The sequence below is a fragment of the Petaurus breviceps genome, unplaced genomic scaffold, assembly GCF_028583685.1.
Source record: "Petaurus breviceps papuanus isolate PSGF00001 unplaced genomic scaffold, PetGlider_PUasm1.0 225, whole genome shotgun sequence".
In the NCBI taxonomy this organism is placed as follows: domain Eukaryota; kingdom Metazoa; phylum Chordata; class Mammalia; order Diprotodontia; family Petauridae; genus Petaurus; species Petaurus breviceps.
The window spans coordinates 4,663,281-4,669,538 of record NW_027185889.1 but is presented as its reverse complement, the minus strand read 5'-3'; positions in this window follow the sequence as shown (position 1 = coordinate 4,669,538).

Sequence of the window (6,258 nt, the reverse complement as noted above, 5' to 3'; positions counted from 1 at the left end):
AAACATGATGTGTGTGAGTAGGGTAGAACACATTGCACTCTCCTCATGGAAGCAAAGATTTAGAAATGGAAAGAAAAACTGAAGTCATGAAGTTCACATCCCTCATCTTGCACATGAGGGAACTGAGGAATAGCTGTTTTCTGTAAGATCATATAAGTAGTAAATAGAAGAGTTGGGGCTTGAACAACCCTGAATTCCACACACTTTCCACTAACCACAATTTATTAATTCTGGAGTCAAACATTTACTTATTTCTTATCCATAAACATTTCTTCTTCTATTAGATATTCTAATATCATATTGTCCATACTTGCTTAGCAGATGCTCTTCCCCATTGCACTCTGGTCCCAAGTAACCAGTGGTTAGTCTCTGAAGTATTAGAATGTTCCTTACCAAGAATGAGGTAGCACAGTTTGGGGTGGAGGTCGTAAACAGATACACTACTTATATTTTCCCTTAAACTGTCAGGGGTGTGCTATCATACTTTGTATGTTCCTGGAACTGAGATGGATTTTTGTCGCTCCATCCAACTCATCATCTTAAACACTGGACAAATACAACAACTGTCACCTCTTTCAATTTTTCTAAACTTCCCCACAACTCTAGATAATGGAACTTTGTTTCTTTGTAAGACATCATAGCTTAATGGATAGAACACAGGCCCTGAATTTAGATAGACCTATGTTCAAATCTTGTCTCAGACATTTATTAGCAATGTGACTTGGGATAAAGACTTAAATTTGCCTACCTAATTTTCTTCATTTGTAAAATGGGTATGATAATTATAACAACTAATAGGGATGTTGTAATGTACAACTAAGATGATGATTATAAAAGTGCTTTACAAACCTTTTGCATGCCTTATCTTTAAAAGTAAAGATGATTCAAGAGTAGTAACAGGTTACACACTTCTCTTAAATTTATTTCAGATTTCAAGTCTCTTCAAAATCATGGTAAAAATTACTTTTGCAATGGATTTTTCTTAAAATATAGTGTTCAGAGGCAGCAAGGTGACAGTGAATAGAGCACCAGCCCTGGAGTCAGGAGGACCTGAGCACTGGCCCTGAAGTCAGGAGGACCTGAGTTCAAATCCAATCTCAGACACATGATCACACTTACTTAACATGTAACCTTGGACAAGTCACTTAACCCTGATTGCCTTGCCCTCCCCCCTCCAAAAAACTATAGTGCTCAGAAGTGACAACAGTACTGAAGGCATGGTTTGATCAGCATGGAGACCATTAGCTAATATAATTTGACCCATTACATTACAAGATTAAACTTCTTTGGGCAACTATGTAAGTACTAAATATTCAATCAGTTCTATAGTTAAGTACCTTTTCAATTAACTGCTATAATTTCAGAGGCAATATTATTCTAGGACAGTGAGGTGTTCCAGTGCTGAGCCTGCAGTGAAAAATATCTGAGTTCAAATCCAACCTCAGACACTTATTAGCTGTGTGACCCTGGGAAAGTCACTTAATCCTACTAGCCTTAGTTCCACATCTGTAAAATGAGTTGGAGAAAGAAATGGCAAACCACTGCAGTATCTCTGCCAAGAAAACCACAAAAGGGGTCTCAAACATTCAGTTACAACTGAAAAACAACTAAACAATTCCACAGCTTCACATACAATTGATTTTTAATCCAATGAAATTATATGTCTTCATTAAGTGTTAGTTCCTTACAGTGTATCAAAAGTCTTAGTGTGGCTTTAAGGTTTAACAGTTTAAATATTAAATATAGTAGCTTAAAAATCTACTAAAACTTTTGGAAAACCTTGTATAAAGCACTATCCATATAAATAAGGACATGAGGACAAAGATGAAATACATTCTTTTCCTCAATGAGTTTAAATTCTACTTAAACCAAATATAGGACTTCTCATCTATCCTTACTAATTCTGGGGCAGTTGGTGTCTGGTAATGGATAAATGCTGGGCCTCAGGTAAGACTTGAGTTCCAATATAGTTCCTGACACTAGCTGTGTGACCTTGGGCAAGCCACTTGACCTCTTTATGCCTCAGTTTTCTCAACTACAAAATGGGGGTAATAATATGATCACCAAAATTAAAGGGTTGTTGGGAAGATGAAATGTGATAACATTTGTAAGAACACAACGCTATTCCTGGCACATAGTAAGTACTATATGCTATTCCCTTCACCTACTGCCTTATTACATTTTACCTTGTCAACTTTGATCCATTCCCCTATCTTTGGAATTTTTAACTCATAACTGAAGATGTAAAGGGATTGATGATAGTGCCGGCAATGTGTATGGATACTATTGTGGCTCTTTTAAGCTTGGTCTTCCCAGAAACAGGAACTGTTTAGTACTTGGGGTGGAATGGACACTTTAAACTTCAATGTGGAGAGGGAACTGGATGAAGAACTGGACAAGGATATACACAAGGAACTGGGAGCTGCCTGCCTTTGAATCCAGGTGACAGTTGGAGCTAGGACCATGGAAGAGGAACCATGGAAACTGAGAGCCAGCCTCAAGCCAAGGTGAAAGAAGAATTTACTTGGATATTGTATACTGACTGAGAAGATTGTGATTTACTTGTGACCAAGGGGTGGATAGCCTGTGCATTTTGCACTACCCCTTAAGAGGGTATTGAGTAGTGACTAATGACTTAGTAGTGACTGATGGTTGAATAGTGACTGATGACTGAATAGTGACTGATTTGTAACTTAGTATGCCCCATGAGTGGAGAACTTTGACTATTGTATTTTGTGACCCTTAAGGAGGCAAACCTCCTTAAGGATAATTGAATGATTGGGTTACTAAATGATTGTATTTTGTTGAAAACTATTGTAACCACTGGTGAAAACTATGTGGCCATTTTAGTGATAAGTCATGGTGACTGCTGTATTTTGATTTTCTGTGATAAGCTGTAAATGCTGTACCTTCATTCTCTGTGAATGTTTTGCTCAGATTTATACTCTGTAATCAGAAACTTGAAATCTATTCACAGCATCAGTCCTCTCAAAAGCTGCTTGTGCATGGCATTACACTTCCCCCCTTCCTTCCCTCCTGCCTTCTTTCCCTTCCTTTATTTTTTCTCTATCACCAAGGCTGAAAGTGTAGCAGCTACTCATAACTCTAATACTAATTAATATGGAAGTTTAATCAACTCCATTTTTTTCAACCTTAGTTTGGGCACCTGATTGGCTTTAGTCCTATCACTACTATGAATTTCTGAACTTGAGAGATCCACTGACTTCAGTATCCCCCAGTAGTAGGGACCATAGTCATAAATCACATAAATCTGAAGCATAATATATTTTTTAAAGAAAGGAATTGACAGCTTTGTTTGACAAATTGTATTTTGAAGAGTTTTGGCAGAGGCTGCCTAGTCATTGATGAGACTGTTAAGAGGTTTCTGTACTGGGTGGAAAGTTGGATTAAGTGCTCTTTTATGACGTTTTTCCAGCTTGAAGGCTGTATGAATTTCCATTGTGAAATTCAAGGCAGATATTCTGGTGGAATGAAATTCTCTCTCAGCATATTCCCATCATCAGCTAATTACTAATATGCTAATGATTTGGCTCTGAGATCAGGAGGTTCACAATAATTCTTTTATTTAACAGGTACAGATGGCATCAATTTCCCTTGGCTTTTTACAGTCTTTAAATCAACAATCCAAGCCTGGGACATTCTTGCCATAAAGATACTGGGTCCTCTGATGGAAGTTTGGCATCTGACACTAGTTATATTAAATCTGTGAATCGCTGAATTTTTCCTCTTCCGTGACCCTGCAAAGATCTAATTTGTTTTCTCTTGAACCAATCTCTTTCCTCTTTGCTCACTTCCTGCTAAATATTAGAAAATAATAGAAAGGGATCACAGAGAGCCCATAAACCAATCTTTTTCTTATACATGAGAAAATACATGTCCAGAAAGGGGAGTAAGTTTGATGAATGACCAAAAGCCACCCAGAAAGTAAGTAGCAGAGTTAGAATTCAAACATAGATCTTCTTATCTCAAATCTGTCATTCATTATATTGCACCATTTCTCATTGGGAAAGCATTCTATCAGAAGAGTGAGTGTGTGGGTGTCTACACACAAATAAATTTAAATGTAATCATACATATTTCATTATTGAGATATATTTATAACATTACATTGTACCATTAAATTGATATGTATACCTATATGTCTGTAAATATTTATTACATTCATTACATTGCAACATTACATTTATGTATGTACATAAGTGTACATTTATACACACAGTCACACACATACATGTGTGTATATATATATACAGACATACACATATACGAACACACCCTTTTTTTCTAAAATAAATCATTCATTTTCTAATTAGCCCTGAAATCATTTTATTGCCAGGCTACACAATATTTAATGTAATGATGAAAGAATGAATTGTGCTGTATGATGGAATAGTTGACTTGGAGGAGAAAAAGCTGACTTAAGCCTATGAGCCCCTACTAGCTGCATGACAATGAGTTATTTGTTTAAACCCTTAGGTTTTCCATTTCTTGATTGGTAAAATGGGGAGTCCTCTCAGGCCTTTTCTATCTTTAAATCTATATGATCCTATGGGAAGAGGAAGAGGAAGGGAAAGGAAAGGAATGAGCATTTATTAAGTGACTTCTATGTGTCAGGCACTATGCTAAGTGCTTTACACATATTATTTAATTTGATCCTATGAAGAAATCTATAAATCATTTGGTTTTATCTGTATGTTTTGATATCAGGCATTGTAATGCTGGAACTATGGGGATAGTAAGGGTGTAATGAGGAGTAATGGATTTGGAGTTAGAGCACCTGGGTTCAAATCTCACCTCTGTGAAGTACTTTCTTTGTGATGTGGGTAGGTTATTTAACCTCAGCAGGGCTCAATTTCCACATTTGAAAAGTGAAAGGATTGGACTAAATGACTTTTATCATATCTTCCAGGTCTAATCCATTGTTGTTCAGTCATTTCAGTCATATTTAACTCTTTATGATCCCATTTGGGGTTTTCTTGCAAAGATAATAGAGGGATTTGCCATTTTCTTCTCCAGCTCATTATATAGATGAGGGAAATGGAGGCAAATAGAGTTAAGTGACTTGTCTGAGGGCACATTTGAATTTAGGTCTTCTTGATTTTAAGACTGGCATTCTACCCACTGTGCCACCTAGCTGCCCCATAGTCCCAAATTACTAGTAAAACTTCAGAGTCAACAATTGTCCATTCCAACAACAACAAACCAAACATTTCAATAGATAATTTGATTGTCAGTAGGAAGAGTCCTATATCCTTTGGTGGATATAAGTACAATATGTCACACAAAAGGGGACATGATTTCCATTGTAATATCCAGGCTCATCAGATCTGAAATATGTGAATTCCTCTTAACAAAAATCCTCTTTGCATGCAGTATGTTGTGGGTAATGTTTTCTCTTCTAATTCAAAGCACATTTAGACCTTGAGATCTTTCAGGAATAAATTATTTCATGCATTCTTTTAATCAATGACCTAATTTATGTTCTGATTCTGCCTTGGTAAGCCAGTTTCCAAGAGGCAGAAATGAGTAGGAAAAGAAGTTCAGGCAGGGGGCACAGCTTATACAAAAGCAGTGAATAAGGAAATGGACATAGGGAACAGCAATAAAGTTAGCATGGTTTGAATGTAGAGAAAATATGTAATCAGCCTAGAGAATAAAAATGGATTAAGGGACTTGCATGTTAACAAAATATTTTGTATTTTAATCTAAAGGCAAAGGGAAGCACCTGTCAGACACTAAGCATTTATTAGGTGATTATGATATGCCAGGCACTATGATAAGCACTGGGGACTCAAAGAAAAGTAATAATAGTTCCCTCTTTCCAGAAGTTACATTCTTTTTTTTTTTTTAAGCAATCCAGGTTAAGTAACTTGCTCAAAGTTACACGGCCAGTTATTTCTGTCTGTGGTGCAAAGTATCTGAGCCCAGATTTGATCCCCAGGTCATCCTGACGCTGGGGCCAGTGCTCTTACTTGCTGAGCCACCTGGCTGCCCCTAAGCAATTGGGGTTAAGTAACTTGCTCAAGATTACACATCCAGGTGTTTCTGGGTGGGTGCTAAGTGTCTGAGCCTGGATTTGATCCCCAGGTCATCCCGACAAGGCAGCCGGTGATCTTACTCACTGTGGTACTGTAATGGGAATGCAAATTTGGAAGATCTTCCCTGCCCCTAGGCTAAAGTGCACCTGAAGCCTGGGGAAGGAGGCTTGTTTTTCAGTAGATACTTTTTGATTGGCCA